General features: G+C 36.5%; 1 pseudogene; it reads left to right on the forward strand.

The window, feature by feature from the left end:
• Nucleotides 1–4118: 4118 nt before the first annotated feature.
• On the forward strand, nt 4119–6591 carry LOC103665613 (annotated as a pseudogene).
• The last annotated feature ends 12636 nt before the right edge of the window (nt 6592–19227 follow it).

Genomic DNA, 19227 nt, shown 5'->3' on the forward strand with positions numbered 1-19227 from the left:
CCTGAACCATGTATGGTGTTTGCCTGTAGGCTGAGGAAAGACCTACTTTTCATTAGGTTTTGCTTTTGTTCTATTTTAATGTATTGTGTCCATGGCATGTGTTACTTTCTAAATCCATTTTACTTAGGTATGATTTACCATAGTAAAGCACAATCAAGTAAAATGTGTAGATCCAGGAGAATTTTTCACAAATAACACAACTTCATAACCTCATTCTTCAATCAAGCAACTGCTGATCTTATTTATATCACTATAGGTTATTTTTGTCTCTTCTAGAACTTTACTTAAATAGAATCATACCATATGCATTTTATTGTTTTTGCCTTCATTCACTCCACATAATGGTTTTTGAGATTCATTCATTTTTTTTTTACCTGTATCTTTTTTAATGCTTGCTTTGTTGTATTCCATTGAATAAATATATCACAGTCAGTTTATCCATTCACCTGTTGATGGATATATGGAGTGTCTCTAATTTATGGCTCCTATGAACAAATACATATGAACATGAGTTATTATACAGTTATGTTTTTATTTCTCCTGGTAAAATACCTGGAGTAGGAGTATATGATGTGTATTTTAATGTTTTAAGCCATTGGAAATCAATGTTAAAAGTGACCATACCATTTTGTATTTCTATCAGAAATACATGAGAATTCCATTTGCTCCATATCTTCACCAATACTTGGTATTGTCAATTTTTTTTCAATTTTAGCTTTTCAGGTGTGCGTGCAGTAATATATCATTGCATTTTATTTTCCATTTTCCTGATAACCCAAAGATATTTTGCACCTTTTGCCCATTTTTGTTTGGTTATTTGTCTTCTAATTATTATAAGATGTTTTTATACATTTTGATAATAAGACCTTTGCATTATTAAATAATGTAAATATATGCTGTCATTTGGCTTTCTTTTTCACTTTTTAACATTGCTTTTTGAAGAGGATTTTTAAATGAAGTTCAATTTGTTATTTTTTGTTTTTGTTTTTGTTTTCACATGGGTGGGTTTTTGTCCTAAGAAACCTTGGCTAACATCCCGTTCACAATGAATTTCTCTTGTGTTTCCTTTTAGAATTTTATAGTTTTAGGTTTTTATTTAGGCCTATGGTCTATTTTGAGTTAATTTGTCATATTTTATAGGGTAGGGACTGAAGTTCATTTCATTCTCATAGACATATCCAGATGTTCTAGCACAGTGTGTGGAAAATACAGTCTTCCTAAATTGAATTATTTTGGCACCTTCGTTAAATCAATTGATCACTTACGTGTGTGTCTATTTATGGATTCTATTCTGTGATATTGATTTTTGTTTCTAGGTTTATGCCCATATGATACAGTGTTCAATTCTTTATCATTACAGTATGTCTTAAAATAAAATAGTATACACCCTTCAATTTTGTTTTTTTGTTTTAAAATTGTCTTGGCTATTCTGGTATCTTTACATTTTTACATAAATGTTAGAATTAGTTATGTAAACAAACATGTTTGCAAATAAGGATGGTTTTATTTCTTCATTTCCAATCTATATGACTTGACTTATATTGTTTTCCTTCTTGTATTGGCTCGGATTTTCAGTACAATATTGAATAAAAGTAATGGGAGCAGATTTTTTTACATTTTCCTGATTTCCTGATTTTCTTGATTTTAGAGGTTAGAAGCCAATCTTTTCACCATTCATATGATGTTATTTCTGTCTTATAAGAAATGTTTAAATTTCACCTAAGTTTTATAATTTATTTGATAAATTGTTCATGATATTCCCCTTTTATCTATTCAATATCTGAGGGTTAGAGGGTCAACAGTGATGCCCCCTTACCTTGATTGACTGTTTTTCTCATGGATCATAGCCATGCATTGATTATTATGACAAGTGTGAAAATAGCGTTTCTTATGTTTGTCAAATTTTCTAGTTGGTCATTACAAAAAGACAAGAGGGGTACAAATTATTCATTATGATTTCAGGTGGAAGTATGTGAAAAGGTTGTTAATCATGAATATACCTCCTTAAATAAATGCAGGATAATTCAGGTTTTCTGTGGCATATTGTTTGTTTTGATTAGTTGGTTTTAACTTATTAAGATTATTAACATTAAGTATGTTATTGTCCTCATCCTTATCTTCCATTATTCTTACTCTTCTTTTTCTCTAGGATCTATAAATTTGCCTCATTCAATTGTGATGTTAAGGCTTACTCTTTTCTCTTTTCCCCATCATCAATCTACCTAGAGCTTCATGACTTTATTTCTACTTTTTCAAGGATGCAAGTGTTTTCCAATAATTTTTATCTATCATGTGTTATTTTGTTATTGTATTGATATTTATTTTCTGTTCATAATTTCCTACCTTCTAATTTGGTTTTAATTCGTACTTTTATCTAGTTTCTTAATTTGGTAGTTTAAATCATTGATTTTAACCATTCGTCATTTGTAATAAAAACACCAAAATATAAATTTTTATCTAAGCATTGCTTGAGCTGTATTCCTCAAACTTCATTATGTTATATTTCATAATAACACCATTCAATTTTCAAAATTTTTCTAACATCTTTTCTGATTTCTTCTTTAACCCATCAGTTTTCAGAAGTGCATTAATTTCTAAATATCTGGGAATACTCCAGATGTATTTTGGTTATTGATTCATAATTAAATGTTATCTCTCCAAAGTATACATTTTCTATTAATTCAATCCTTGTAGGTACATTAAGACTTGATTTATGGCCCAGGATATTGTCTATTTTGTGAATATCTCATTTTCACTTTAAAATAATATGTGCTCTGAAATTATAAAATGTAATGTCTTATTCATATTAGTTAAAGATGTTTGATAATAATTTTAAGTTTTGTATATCCTTACCAGTTTTCTGTGTATTTGTTCTGTCAGGTGTGAAGAGAGGAAGGTTGAAATTTCCAACTATATGTATTTCCAACCAAATGTATATAGGTATGTATGTATGTATATTTTTTACATCAGTTTATCATCTTTTAATGTAGTTTGACCTTCATTATGAGATGAACAGACATTTAAATTTGCCTGTCTTCCTGTTTATTTGATCTTTTTATCAAAATAAATACCTTTTCTTAACTGCTAATATTCCTTTAACTAAAGCATACTTTGTCTGATATTAATAGAGCCACTTCAGCTTTGTAATTAGTGTTTTCATGCTACAACTTTTCCTCATTCTTTTACTTTTTATCTATCTGTGTCTATATTTAAACTCTAGGTATTTTTAATATCACATTGTTGAGTCTTCCTCTGTGTTTATATTTTAGTAGGCATTTACCTCATTTGTAACTCTTCATTCACTTGAGCAGATATATTTCCTAACTAGAATCATTTGCCTTCAGCCTAAAGTACTTATTATTTTATAGTATAGTTCTGTTTTAAATTATATACTTTTCTCCTTTTACTCATGCATTGCCAAATATGCCGTATCTATACACAATAGAGAATCATGGTAAAAGAACAAAAATCTTGTGTACCCACCTCAACCAATATTAACAATTTTAAAATAACATTACATTTTGTGGCTAGAATGCAGCAATAAAAAATACTCAAATTCATTTATCCATTCTCCAGCTAATACACATTTAAGTTGATTCTTTCCTTCCCTCCTCTCCCTCCAGTAAATATTGATATAAGGAACATTCTTGTGAATAGGTCTTTATACAGATGATTTTAGGCTTCTCTAAAGTATATAATTTGAGTACAACTGTAGAACCAAGGCTTAGGTACATCTTCAAAACTATTATTCATTTCCTAGTTGATTATAAGGCCATTGTACCAATTCTTATGCACACTTGGGGTGGAATTAGAGATCAGTATACAGACTTGCTACAATATATTATATAAATGGTCCAGTTTTTGACAAAGACTAGGAAACAAAGAAAGAAATAGAAAAGTGTGACCCATTTGAGAGAAAAAAAAAAAAAAGACAGTAAAAACTGCTTTTGAGGGGGCCCAGGTGATGGGCTTAACAAGAAAGGGTCCTAAGAAGCTATTTTAAATATATTCAAAGAATTAAAGGCAACCATACCAAAAGAAAATAAAGGAAAATATGATGAAAATATTTAATCAAATAGAGAACATCAAAAAGCAGATAGAAATTATTAAATAATTACCAAATAAACATTTTAGAATGAAATTCCAGAATTCCTAGAATTTTATATCCAAAATTAAAAAAAAATTACTAAAGGAATCAACAATAGATTTGAGATAGCAGAAGGAAAAAAACATTAATCTTGAAGATATATCAATAGATATTATACAAGCTAAACAGAAAGGGAAAAAATTAAGAAAAAATAAGCAGTGCCTCAGAAAAACGTGGAACGTCATCAGTCACAAGATTATACATGTACCAGAAGGAAAAAAGAACCACAAGGAGAAAAGAGAGAGAAAAAAAAGAGAAAAAAGGTTGACAATGTAAAAATAAAAAGGATTATAAAGGACTGTTATGAATAATTGTATGCCAATATATTAGTAACTCCAGATGAAATGGACAAATTTTTGGAAAGACACAAACTATTGAAAATTATTCAAGAAGAAATAGATTCTAAATAGATTTATAACAAGTAAATAGATTTGTTGGTATTTTTTAAAGACTTCCCACAAAGAAAAGCACAAGCCCAGATGACTTCACTAGCGAATTCTACCAAACACTTAAAGAACAAAGTGTAATCTTAGCAAGCTCCTCCAAAACCAGAAAAAAAAAAAAAAAAGAAGAAGAAGAAGATGAAGAGGGAGTGCATTACTTATCTCAACTCTTAGTTTGTTGGGGACAGTAAATGGGACCCGGTGTCTGCTCCTGTAGCTTGTACCTGCTAATCCATAGCCACCATGTGTGAGTACATCTCCATCTCCATTGGCTATGCTGGTGTCCAGATTGGCAATGCCTGCTGGGAGATCTATTGCCTGGAACATGGCATACAACCTAATAGCCAGATGCCAAGTGACAAGACCATTGGAGGAGGAGATGACTCCTTCAACACCTACTTCAGTGAGACGGGTGCTGGCAAGCATGTGTCCAGGACAGTGTTTGTAGACTTGGAACCAATGGTCATTGATGAAGTTCACACTGGCACGTACTGCCAACTCTTCCACCCTGAGTAGCTTATCATAGGCAAGGAGGATGCTGCCAATTACTCCATCCCAGAACACTACACCATTGGCAAGGAGATTATTACCTTTTCTTGAATCAAATTAAAAAACTGGCCAACAAGTGCACAGATATTTAGGGATTCTTGGTTTTCCACAGCTTTGGAGGGGGAACTCATTCTGGGTTTATCTCCCCACTGATGGAATGTCTCTCTGTCGATTATGGCAAGAAGTCCAGGGTGGAGTTCTCCATTTACCCATCCCATCAGGTTTCCACAGATGTAGTTGAGCCCTGCACCTCCATCCTCACTAACCACACCACCCTGGAGCATTCTGTGCCTTCATGGTAGACAATGAGGCCATCCAGACATCTGTCATAGAAACTTCAATATTGAACACCCAACCTACACTAACTTAAATAGGTTGATAGGGTCAAATTGTGTCCTCTATCATAGCTTCCCTCAGATTTGATGGAGCCCTGAATGTTGATCTGACCGAATATCAGACCAATATGGTCCCCTGTCCCCACATCCACTTCCCTCTTGTCACCTATGCTCCTGTCATCTCTGCTGAGAAAGCCTACCATGAACAAGTTTCTGTAGCAGAAATTACCAGTGCATGCTATGAACCAGCCAACCAGGTGATGAAATGTGACCCTTGCCATGGTAAATACATGGCTTGCTGCCTGTAGTACCATGACAACATGGTTCCCAAAGATGTCAATGCCACCGTTGCCACCATTAAGACCAAGTGTAGGATCCCGTTTGTGGACTGGTGTCCCACTGGCTTCACAGTTGGTGTTAATTACCACCTCCCACTGGTACCTTTTGGAAACCCGGCCACAATACAGTAAGCTGTATGCCATCTGAGCAACAACACAGCCATTGCTGAGGCCTGGGATGGCCTGGACCACACGTTTGACCTGGTGTATGCCAAGCATACCTTTGTTCATTGGTATGTGGGTGAAGAGAGTTTTCTGAGGCCCAGAAGGACATGGCTGCCCTTGGGAAGGGTTATGAGGAGATTGGTGTAGATTCTGAAGAAGAAGAAGACTAATTACTATTCCTTTCAGTCCTGTAACATGTCACACTCACAGCTTGAGCTTCAACATCAGCTGACAGGCACTAAAGTAGCTCGGTAACCTTTTCTTTTAACTGTAATAGTGTCTTACTTTTCCATGCATATCTGTAAGATTTTTCCATTACATCTCTAAGTAAAGGCTTTAAGAAAGAAAAAAAAAATAGATGAAAAGGGTACATCTTTCAACTCAATCTGTGAGGCCAATATTAGCCTGGTGTCAAAACAAACATAAAAAGGGAAACTAAAAATTAATGTTTCTTAAGACTATGTATGTGAAAAATCTTCAGAGCACTACAAAACTAAACCTAACTGAAGCAACATGTAAAAGGATCATAAACCACAACCCAGTAGGGGGGTACCTAGGTGGCTCATTCAGTTAAGCGTCTGCCTTTGGCTCAGGTCATGATCTCAGCTCCTGGGATCAAGCCCCGCATCAGGCTCTCTGCTCACCGGGGATTCTGCTCCTCCCTCTGTGCACTCTCTCTCTCTCTCTCCCCCTCTCAAATAAATAAAATCTTAAAACACACACACACACATACACACACACAAAACCATAATCCAGTAGGATTCATCCCAGGAATCCAAGGTTGGCTTAACATCCAAATATCAATGAATGTAATACACATTTTAGTGTATGAAAGACCTTATGAAGAGGTCCTATGGTGCCGTGTAGTGTAATGTCCTCGTCACCAGACCCGGTGCTTTAGGGGTGTCTCCTAAATGTGTTGTCTGTGCCCTACTCTTGTGGTCGAGTCATGTTTGCCTTCAGTCCAGTTGTCTGCAATGGTTCTCCTTGCCAGTAGGCAGGGTTTGGTTTCTGTGTTGTTAGTGGGTCAGTCTGGGGCTGCCTTGAGCTTGAGTTGAGTCAGACTAGGCATTTAGCAGAGCTGCAGTAGCACTGAACTGCAGGGGGCACTCTCCCTTTGTTGTCCCTGAGAAGCTTTCACTGGCGGATGAGGCCGCAGTCAGACCAGCTATCTGCCTCCAGCCCACTGCTGCGGCTGTAGTGAAGCCATGCATACGGTTATCTTCCCCTCTCCTCAGGGCAGGAGTCACTTTGGAGAGGAGCTGGCCTCTGTCAGGGCTCCTTGCACACTATCAGGCTTACAGCACCATTTTGGTTGGACTCTTGTCAAAGGTGTATTAAAGGGCAGGTCCTCAGAAAATTACAGGGGTTGAGTGTGAAGTGCCAGCAAGTTCCTCAGGGGTCCACTGCAGGAAGGGACCTGCAAACACCTGGGAAAACTTCTTCTAAGGGCAGCTAAGTTGGAGCAGGCAGATTTGCAGAAGTACCTGGGGGCTGGGCATGGTTAACAAGCTAGGTGCAGAGTGTTGGCACTGTGCTGGTTCCTGCAGGTGTTCATATATGTAGGCTGGGGGCGGGGGCAGGGGGCAATGCTCAGTGTCACAATAACATGATAAAAACAAGAGAATAGATGCAAGGGGCATTTATGAATAAACAGTACTTGATGATCTGTTGAAGTAAGAATCAGGACCGTCTACACCTTCAGGTCTTCCGTTCCTGGAGAAGTCTCTCAAAGAATCCAGCCCTTCCAGCGCATACACTGAGATTAGTCAATAAAATTTCCTGTATACCCTAGGTGTTCTTCAAACTGTTCTTTCTATGCTGTATCTCAGCCCAGCCGCTCATTGTGCTGTCTCTTTAAGGGAAGGGACTTAGTTTCCTATTATCCTTTGGTTCTTCCAGAGGTGAGTCCACTGATTTTTAAAGTTCTAGGTGTTAAACCTCACTGATTATAAAAACTCATGAAGCCAGGCCCCTCTGGCCTTCAAAGCCAAATGTGGTGGGGATTCATCTTCCCAGTGTGGTTCCGCCTACCTGGGCTGCCCTGTATGTGGGTCTACTTGTCTCCCGTCCCCGCACCCCTGGCGTCCCTCCCTCCCACAGATGTCCCATGGGTCTGTTTGGCTCCTGACCATCTCTGCCCTTCTGCTCTCTTCCGTGTAGTCTCTTCTCTACATTTAACTGTGGAAAATCTGCTCTGCTCGTCTTCAGGTTGTTTTCTGGATGTGAAAGGATGTTTTGTATACTTGTTTCTCATTTATATAGATTTCAAAGTTCGTACCAATACGAAGATGGAATTTCTAGTTTTAACTGGATCATATTCCATTCTTCTAAAATCCTTAAACTCAATTCTGCAGCCAGTTACAAGCAAACTGTCTTACCGGTATGAAGATTTTAAGTGCTTACAACTCTAAATTTAAGCATCAGGCCTCTAGTGTTAAATGTCTGTAATTCATGCCAAGTGTCAGAATCATTGTAATGAGAAACAGTGAGACATAGCGCCATTGTTACATGTCAGCTGTAGAGTACCAGAAATATCTTCAATGTCAGTGTTAATGCTATAATTGCAGGGGCCATTGGTGACATGTTAGAGTCAATACTTTAATCTGAGGAGGCCATCGTCATTAATTGGTTGTACTCACTGGCTAAGAAATGGCTCTATTTTCATAGCTTAAAATCAAAGTGGTTTTGCAGTCTTTCCGTAAGTTCTAAGCCTTTCTTTGCAAAGTCATTGACTAAGCCTTATTTTCATGATGAGTTCAGCATGAGAGCAGAAGCAGGAGTAATTTCATACTCTTAATGACTTTTTTCTTTAATACTTAAACAGGAATTATTGCTTTTTAAAGGACCCTTTGCTTTTATATTAAAATTTGTTAAGCTCAAACATTAGTACTTCATTAAACTGTTTTCGAGTTTTCTAATATAATAAGGTCTAATGGCTTAATTTAATTAAGCAAACATAACATTTAGCAGGCATGCTGTATTTTCTCCAAACTACTGATTTTCAATCTTTAAATTCTTGGGGGATAAGATAGCTCTGCATTCAGATCTTTTACCACATAACATCTTGCACCATATAATTAAAACGTTTGCATTTGTTTCCAGATAAAGTACCTGATTTAGGCTACCTCTTTCCCGTGATAATAGAGATGTAAATTGAAAGAAAGCAGTCAAGAACTAGTGAAAATTTGAAATAGCCCCTATGGAGATTTGAAGAAGGGATCAATTAGGAATAAATAAAAGGGTTTGCAATTACAGAACAGGTTGCAAAAGCTACAGTTCCTACATTTGTAGCAGAGCCGATCGGTAAGACTGTGGGATAATTTTTTTTCTCCCTCAAAGCAATGCTCAGTGTCACAATAACATGATAAAAACAAGAGAATAGATGCAAGGGACATTTATGAATAAACAGTACTTGATGATCTGTTGAAGTAAGAATCAGGACCGTCTAGGATGACTCCAGGGTTTCTAGCTTGGGAAATGTGTGGATTATAATGCTTTCCTAACACAGAAAACTCAAGACGAGAATGTGGTAAGATGCAGAAGATAATTTGTCTTCAGTCTCTTGAGGTCATGTTACTTGAGAGACTTCCAGGTGGAAAGACTATGAAATACAGGCATTTAAAATCAAAATAAAATGAAATGTGTTCAGTTTTGGCTGCTAGTTGTTGCGTAAACGGGGCCTTGGCAAAGAACCCTTGTTTCTTGAGGAATCGAGTTCTTCATCTCAGAGGAGCAAAAATAAAAGGAAGTTATTTTATAGTACACTTATGACACATTCTCAAGAGAATGGTGTTGACAGGTCTATAATCACAGTCTGAAGCAGTTCCCAGAAGATTATTAAATATAGAGGGTCTGATGGAGGATCTATACTATTTCCTAACTCCCCAAAATATGTGATATATGGAATTGTTTCATTCAACTGTGCAGCTGGAGATTGTTAAAAGGTACTTAACATATTTTTTAATTTTTCTAATGGGAATGAAAAACACACATGAAGAAGAGGTATGTCTTCCTATTGGCCAACTCAATTATCCCTCATTTTTTAACATTTGTCATCTCTGTGAATAGGTTGCCACCTGTGTAATCAGGTAGAAAAAAGGTTTATAATATTAATAGAAATTACACTAATATTTATTGGAATACTGGTATATCAAATATATTCAAATTTTGTATATTTTAGACTTTAGGGTCATCATTTTGCCTGAAAATATCAGACAAAAGCAAAAAGTATCTGTAAAGCTATTCTTTCTGAGAAAGAAAGTAAGAAGTGAAAATCTAGCTCTCCAGTTCCTTTCGCAGAGGTGACCACCAGTAACAATCCTTGTCCTTATTTCAGGTCTTGCAAACAAACTCAACAGGGTGAAGGTAAGTTACCCCAGACAGAATAGTGCAAGTAATGAATAAGAAGTAAAAAACAGGGCACCTGGGTGACACAGCTGGTTGAGCGTCTGACTCTTGGTTTCAGCCCAGGTCATGATCACAGGGTCCTGAGATGGAGCCCCACCTCAAGCCCCAAATTGGGCTCCGTGCTCAGTGACGTGTCTGCTTCTTCTCTCTCTCCCTCTGCTCTTTCCCCTGTTCATGTGCTCTCTCTCTCTCTCTCTATCTCCCTAGAATAAAAACAAATAAAACTTTTTTTTAAAAAGAAGTAAAAACTAAATGTGGGAAAGGTAAATATGAAAGACTACCAGCTGTTTAAAGCAACAATGTTAACAAATCACTGTGGTGTGGGTAACGTATCCGACAGTAAAATGTATAACAGTAGAGGAAACTCAGCCAGAGGAGTTTCAATAGAGTTAAAGCAAATGTTTTACATTATACTGGACCTTGTCTGATTTAAGGTACATGGTAATAAGCTATGGATGCCTTTTGTAATTTCTGAAGAAACCAGTAAAAGAATGATAATTAAAGTCATAGCAAGTCAGATAATAGAAGAGATATGATAAAATAATAAAACACGTGCAATTAATACCAAAAAATCAAGAAAAGGAAAATAAAAGGCCAAAAAAAGATACTGCAAATAGAACAAAATGAGCAAGATTTTATACTCCCATCCACCCCCCCACACACACATGCTATGTAAACATGCTATGGAAGCAAAAACAAAGCTGGTTGGCTGTACTAATATACTATATATTATTACATTTTTAATTTCTATTAACATGTAATATTAATATAGTACAAATGGACTTAAAGGTAAAAGTAACAGGAGAGATAAAGAGAGACATTTCATAATGATAGTTCACTTAACAGGAACATGTAACATTAATACATTTATATAAGCTTAATAATATAGCTTTAAGATATATAAGCCCAAAAGTGATAAGCCTAAAATAAGAAATCAGTAAATCCACAATGTAAGTGGGAGATTTTTAAATATTTCTCTTAGGAACGTACAGAAAAAGGAGGTAGATACAGCACTTTAAACATCATGATTAAACAATTTGACCTGAGATTACATCCAACACATGCAGAAAAATATATCTTTTTCAAGTGCACATAAAGCGTTTATCAAAATATTCTGGACCACGAATTATGTCTCAACACATTTCAGAGGTTGAAAATAAGACAGTATATGTTCTGTGAATACTGCAGAATTAAGTCAGAGCTCAATAAGGAAAAAATAACTAGAATATATCCACATTTGTGGACATGAAACAGAACACTTCTAGCTAACCTATGGGTGAAATAAAAAGTCAACCACAAGGGCATCAGAAAATATTTTGAGCTCAATGGTGATGAAAATATAGCTGGTCCAAATGTTGAGGATGCAGCCAAGGCAATAATTTCAAAATGGGAAACTCCCATGCTATAGGCCCTGGCATCCACAGATGCACTTCAGGGTCAGAATGTGAGAGACGGTGTGCCTTCAGACACCTTTTTAAAGCAGCTTGGAGGCCAAGCATCTTGAGAAAATATTCCTCAGGTCCCCTTTGCAGGCAAAATTAATATCATTTCCCATTTGTTTCGTGGTGAAGACCATTGTCTGGCATTTGGCTGAGTCTTTCACCTTACCTTCCCATCAGGTTATTAGCTTCGTCACGGGAAATGGAATTATAAAGTTTAAAACCTTACCTACTCTGTATTTCACCACCTAAAATCAAATCACACATATCAACAGAATAAAAGTCCATAGTAAATTTTGGATGCCTACAGTTTGAAGACTGAAATTGATATGATTTCCAACTGAGACAATAACATGTAAAGCTGACCTCCAATCATGGAGCTTAGATGGCTCTCTGAAGATTTCCAATCCCCTCTCTGGACAGGTGCAGGGTGCTCTGGAGAATTAATCAGCAAAGAACCAAATGAATCGGTCGTTTGAGCCAGGCTGCCTCATACACTGCTGGCATTTGAACAAAAGAGGTAGCTGGCAAGATTAACAAAATCACTCTGTTCCATTTTTATAAATTGAGCCAGAAAGCCTCACTGGTTTTTAAAGAAGTAAGAAGATTAAGATATTTCAAGACATACAGAAATCAAGTGAGAAACATGGGAAAAAATTCTGTCTGTTCAACCAGACAGAAAACATCACAATTAATACAAGCATGTTAAATTATCCTTAATCATTAAAATTAACTTATATTATGCATTCTTTCCATTTTCTATCTTTCAAATTACTTCAACTTTAATTAGCACCAGTATTATTTTCTCTTAATCACTTTCATAAAAATGAAAGTTATCTCTGAAGGAGTCCGTTACATTGGGTTCTCTTAAATCCCCAATCATATTTCATTTGTTAAGCAAATATTAACTTGATTGATAAACATCAGACAATCCTTATTTTCCTCTGCATTTTATAGGATTTCAGAGGGTTTCCAGATACTGGTGTTATTTTCTCCTTAAGATGAGTTTATATTTCAATAATTTGGAAACTGAAGTGTTTATTTCATATCCACATATGGATTAGATAAAAATTGCATACTTTCAGGTATGACAATAATTTCTGGATAGAAAGCCCAGGTCATCTCCTCACACACAAAAGAAAAATCATGCTTAAACTAATGTTTTTCAAACTGTGGTTCTGAATCCATTTGCATTTGTTATAAATGCTGAGACTTAGGTCCTACCCCAAACCTACTGAGCAAAAAGTAGGGGGAGGAGCAGACACGTGTATTTTTAATAAGCTCCTCAGGTGAATTCTTATGTACACTTCAGTGCATAAGAATACTGGGAACAAATATCTAGAATACAGCATTTTAATGTTTTATCAATTATATCCTAAAAAAATACAGGCACATGTTGGAATGAGCACTGGGTGTTATACACAAACAGTGAATCATGGAGCACTACATCAAAAACTAATGACGTACTGTATAGTGACTAACATAAGAAAAAATAATAAATAAAATAAAAATACAGTGAACTGACAAATTCAATGTCTAGAGTGGGAATTTTTTTTTAAATGGAATCTATTTATAAAAAGTTTGAAATAGCATCTGAGTTCTCTGATAGAACCAGAATGGTTAAATCCATAATACCCTGATAAACAGTGTCAGTCAGAATTTGGAAAGAGAGAGAAAAATAAGAGAATAAATGGGCAGAGTTGCAGAACAGTTAGTATTCTCGTCACTTCAAGAAAAAATAGCCTCTAGAACATTATGAGAATTAAAGATTAAAGATGTTCTGCACACACCATTCCTGGTTACCCTGGAAATGAGATAGTCACCTTATGAAGATGACAATGAAAACCACATGCAAATACAGTAAATGAAATTGAGAAGAGGAGCCTCACTTATTCTAGGTCGGCTGTCTGAGAACCGACCCTGAGCAAGCCAAAACGGGAGCATGAGAAGAATAGGAGTGATGGATAGAACAGTTGAGTGTTCGTATCTAAGAAAGAGAGAGACCTTTAGTCTGTGTATTGCTGAGGTCTTATTTAGTGACAATCCAGTAGTTTTGGCATAAATAATCCCTTGTGTCCCAATATGTCCATGCTGTCTTACCTGGTTAATTCACTGGTCTCTCCCTCTGAGAGGCACCTGAGATAAGACACACTGGACTTGGAAAAGATAAAGTTAAGTAGTCCCGGCACCTTGCTGCTTTACGTGGCTCTACTCCCTGCTCTCAGCACGCAGGTCCTAAGTCCCCTTAGGAGTAAGGTGTAAGGAGCTGTCCAAAATATAAATGCTGGTCCTTTCATTCAGTTTGATAGCCTTTATTACCATGTTTTATTTTCTGCACAGATTTTAAAATCAAAGTAATACATGTACGTTTTAGAAGTCTAACTATAGGGGCGCCTGGGGGCTCAGTTGGTTGAGCAGCTGACTCTTGATTTCCATTCAGGTCATGATCTCGGGGTCCTGGGATCTAGCCCATGTGAAGCTCCATGCTCAGCACTCAGCGGGGAGTCTGCTTCAGGACTCTCTCTTTCCCTCTGCTCCTCCCCTCCCTTGCTCTCTCTCTCTCAAATAAATAAATAAATCTGTTAAAAAAAAAAAAGTCTAACTATAATGAAAAACAATTGCCCCTTTCCGCACTTCTTCCTTTTCCCACATCCCTCTCCCCTAAATTTGTAGCTATTTTTTCTGACACCTATCTTACTTGGTTATAAATGAAAGGGTTATACTCCTATTTCTTGAATTACCAGTTTAAGACATTAACAATTCCCTTGTATTATGCAAGAAGAGGATTTAGATTTTCATTTATTTGTTCTTTTTAAATGCCAGACTGGCTCCCTCTTCTGTTATGCCTTGGATATCCTTGGGTATAGAGGCTCTAGTTCAATTTCTGCACCAAATAAACCTCTATTCTCTTTCAGGGAGTAAGAGAGGCAGCTGCATGGCTGCACAAGATTGGGAAGGGTCCTCAAGATTCTTACAAAGACTTGTAGTTTATCCTCCTCGTTTTTCACCTCTAGTGTACCTGGTCCTCTCATGCAAGAACCCTTCCAGTGGGAACTATCTTGCTTGCCTTTGACATTTCCTTTCATCTCTTATCTACTTTCCAGCTTCTAAAACCATGTTGTTATCTCCTATCTGACTTATTTTAGAGCTTAAAACGTATTCATTTTTTTACTGCCACTTGGCCAGATTTCAGAAAGAAGCAAAGATAAATGCATATGTACCGTACCCTGTGTTTAACCCCAAGTCTCCTGAATAGATAGTATAATCCCTCTATTGCTTCACTGGATCACGTCTGTATAAATCAAGTCACCAGTGTTTGTCTTGTATTGGTTTGGTTGAATTTAATGGACAATATTCTTCTTATTGCTTTAATTCTGACAATGCAATGAGAGTACAATAAAACAGGCACTCTCATACATTGATCACGATCATGTAAATTGGTATGACCCTTTTGGAAAACAATTTAGTTTCAGTATATATTTAAAAGCCTTTAAGATTTTAATGCTCTTAGGCCCAGTAAACTTCTACTTCTAAAAATCTATTCTAAGGAAACAATCTTAAATATAAGAATAAGAAAATTAAGCACAAAGATACTTATCATAGACTTATTATAAGAGAATAAAAGAGATAATAATCTACTATCAGTAAGAAAATGGGTAAGTAAGGAAAGGTATAAATACCCAATAGAATGGTACACAGATACTTGAGCAATGACGATGGAAGCGGGGCTGAAGGCCCACTCCAAACAGTTGTAGCCTCAATGAGAAAGGGGTTTTTAGAGATAGAACAAAACCTGGTAAATACGTTTATTGAGGATATATTTATATGTTATCAGTATGTTGGAGTTGAAAAACCAGTGATTTGGTCTTGGACAAGACTTATTAAGTATTTAAAATACCTTCCAATTCTAAGAATTAATTCTTAAAAATGTATAAGCTGTGATTTACAAAACAGAATCCAAGGACTTGCAAAACAGAAGTCAGTTTGGTTCAAAAGGACTTGCAGTATATCGAAATCAGCATAACTTACTTGTATAGCAGTACTTAATAGCTTCTGAATGTCTACTTTGATAATGATTCATGAATATTCTTACTCCAGGGGCCAGGGCAACTAATTACTTTGGAACATTGGTGTTTTAAATTTATGCCAGCATTCTCTTTCTTGAGAAATGTGCAAACCACCTCATATAAATTCAACCCATTTGTTCACAGTATTTCTAGCCAATACGATATATGAGGCAAATAAATTCCCAAATTTAGAATTGGTAAGCTACAAAGAATATTTGGGAGCTTGTTGAAATCTGTATCAGACTCCAACTCTCCTGTACCCTAAGTCAACTGTTCTTTGCACTGGCCTTCATTGTCATTTCATTAGGCTGAAAAAGCTTCCCTCAAGGATGATCAACTGTAATGCAGAGGAGATTAACCTCTCACTTCCTGGTAATGATTTTAGGGTATTAAAAAGCTGCAGGGAGCCTGAAGCAAGTGAGAACATTAATGATCAATTATGTTTGAACAAAGTTTATGGTTGAAATTCAATGACTGAAGCCACTGTGACAACATTACTCTAATAATCAGAATGGCTTAATGGCCTATGTCAAAATGGAGTATCACCATATATCCTTTATATCATCTTACAAGCATTGAGAAAACAACTAACTTGAGATATTTTATGCTGATTGACTCTTTGCAAGGATTGTTTATTTAAAATGAGTTGAAAGGAAATTCATCCCTCTTGATTCTACTGACTATTTCAGTCACATTAATCATATGTACTTCACTGCCTACGATAAAAATTTGACCGATAATTAATATTGTGCCTTGAGTGATTCTCCAATGTGGATAGAATTCCATCTTAACGACGATTATTGTAGCATTTCATTCTATGCAATGACTATTTCCCTTTCCCAAATGAAAGAGTCTATTAATGCTACTTTGGTGCTATAAATATAATACAATCTATTAAAAGAAAGCCTTATAAATATCTATAAATCTGTTTAAAATACTACCCTTTTAGTTCATTGCGTGTTAGTGCAATGACTTTCTATGAATGTGTATTTAATGTTATAATATTAAAGTGCATTATGATTTTTTTAGTATCAAAAGGTACCAGCACCACGAGAGGTAGAGATGGAATTATACTAGGAACGTGGGGCATGAATAGATTTCCTTCCTTTAGTCATGTGGCAATACTACAGTCATCTTCCTTAGACCCAGCCATGTAGTGATTTGGGAAAGGAAAAAAGGAAAGAAATGTGTAACCTTGGGAAACCCCAAGGCTTACCAGAAATGAGGCATGTTCCTTAAGGAAATGTCAGGTCCTTGTGATAAGGTGGAAAAGGGAAATAAAGCTGCATTGAGAATAAGATTTAAGTCAGTAATTCTACTGTGCTACTAGTTGTCAATTTCCATAAGACAAGCTCTTTTTAAAAGGAAAAATAAAAATTGTCTGTACTCACAAATCATCAATATTGCATTTTGGAAAATATGCCAAATTTTATTGGAGATGTATTCAAATACACTTGCTCTCTTCCTTCAAGACTCTAATCAAATAATCATCTCTTGCTTAGAGTTTTTTCGTGATATATTTCTTCTCTCCAGTAGATTGTTGCTCAGATTTCAGGATCCCAACAGATTTTTGTACTTAATTAATTTTCAGCAAGTATTTCACTATTGTGCAATAATTTGTGTTCGTGTCTATTTCTTCCACTAAGCCAGGAGTTCTTTAATGTCTGGGACTATCTTTCTTATCTTCAGATTCCAAGTAAGGATCACAGTGCCATATAGAGAATTCTAAATAAATGTTTTAAAATAATAATTTTTTGTCAGCAACTATTTATCAAATCCCTACCATGTGCAAAGAGCAAGGGTAGGGATTGGAGATTCTGAGTAAAAAAGTTAAAGCCCTTAATGGAATTTACATATTAATGTAAGGTGAAATACAATACATAAATATATACTTATATATGATATTATAATCTGTTAATATCAGAAGAATTACTGTCTGTTCCAACCAAAACCTGGTGGTAGGCAGTTGGTCCCTGGAAATCCCTCTTAGAGTAGTTACTTTAGGAAGCTTGCAATTAAAAATCCTTTCTCTGCCTCCTAGAGATGTAAATCTCCTACCACTCAGAACTGTATTCTCAGGGACCTGAGAACCAGTGTCTCTTTGAAGTGCAAACATTCAAGGAGGTAACTCTCACCCTTGTTCCTAGTCCTTGTTGGAGGGAAAGGACCCAACATTGTAGCAGCCATGCTTTATTTTTTTTTTAATTTAAATTCAGTTAGCCAACTTATAGTACATCATTCATTTCAGATGTAGTGTTCGATAATTTATCAGTTGCGTATAATACCCAAAACTCGTCACATCGCCTGCCCTCCTTAATGCCCATCACCCAGTTACCCCATCCCCCTACCCACAGCCCCTTCAGGGACCCTCAGTTTGTTTCCTATAGTTAAGAGTCTTTCATGGTTTTTCTCCCTCTCTGATGAATTCCCATTCTGCTTTCTCTTCCTTCCCCTACAGTTCTCTGCCCAGTTTCCGATATTCCACGTATGAGTGAAACCATAGGATGTAGCGGCCTTGCTTTAACTTGCAGCACTGTCTCCAGTTACGAAGGTAGAGCTGTTTGTTTCTCCTCTGGATAAACTCCAATGAACAAACCCATATAGCCCAGTCACAGGGACCCAGCCCCTCTTGATACCTTCAGCGCCTTTGCCTCAGCATACCTCAGCCTCAAAAAAAATCTCCTGCCTTTTGTTTCATGAAGTTGAGTTCAGTGCTCACTGGATCCCCTTTCCTATAGCAAGAGTCAGCACAGAGTACCATCTATCCTCAGCACTTTGCTGTCTGGCTTTGTTTATCTTTGACAGGTGTGTATGTGAAGAATGATCTCTTAGGCAGAGGGAAAAGCTCTCAGGGTGACGTTTCCTTGCTGTGTCTGTGGAACACGAGAGGCCAGGGAGGCTAAATCAGAGTGAAAGAGGACAGAGTGGTGGGAATGAGCTCAGAGTAATACTGGTCTGTATGCCCTCGGTAGAACTTTGGATCTTACGTGAGTAAGATAGACAGCCATTGGAGGAACTTACGCAGGAAATAGCATGATCTGACTTACTTTACAAAAATTACTCTGGCTGTGGAGTGGGGAACAGACTGTTGGCAAGCTGGGGACAAAAATGGAAGAAAGATTGCCAGTTAGGAGGTGATGGAAATGTCCAGAGGAGAAACAGCATGGATTGGACCAGCTTGTTGGTTGTGATGAAGGTGTTGAGAAGTAGTCAGAAAAACAGATTCAAACAAAGTTCATCTATGATATACCAATGTTTTCGTAAGCATGTGTTCCTGGTCAGGTGTGGAGAGTGTTCCATGCCTTCCAGTCTTTCATACATTTTTGCTTAAAAA

The sequence above is a fragment of the Ursus maritimus genome, unplaced genomic scaffold (genome assembly GCF_017311325.1).
Source record: "Ursus maritimus isolate PB19 unplaced genomic scaffold, ASM1731132v1 scaffold_36, whole genome shotgun sequence".
NCBI lineage: Eukaryota > Metazoa > Chordata > Mammalia > Carnivora > Ursidae > Ursus > Ursus maritimus.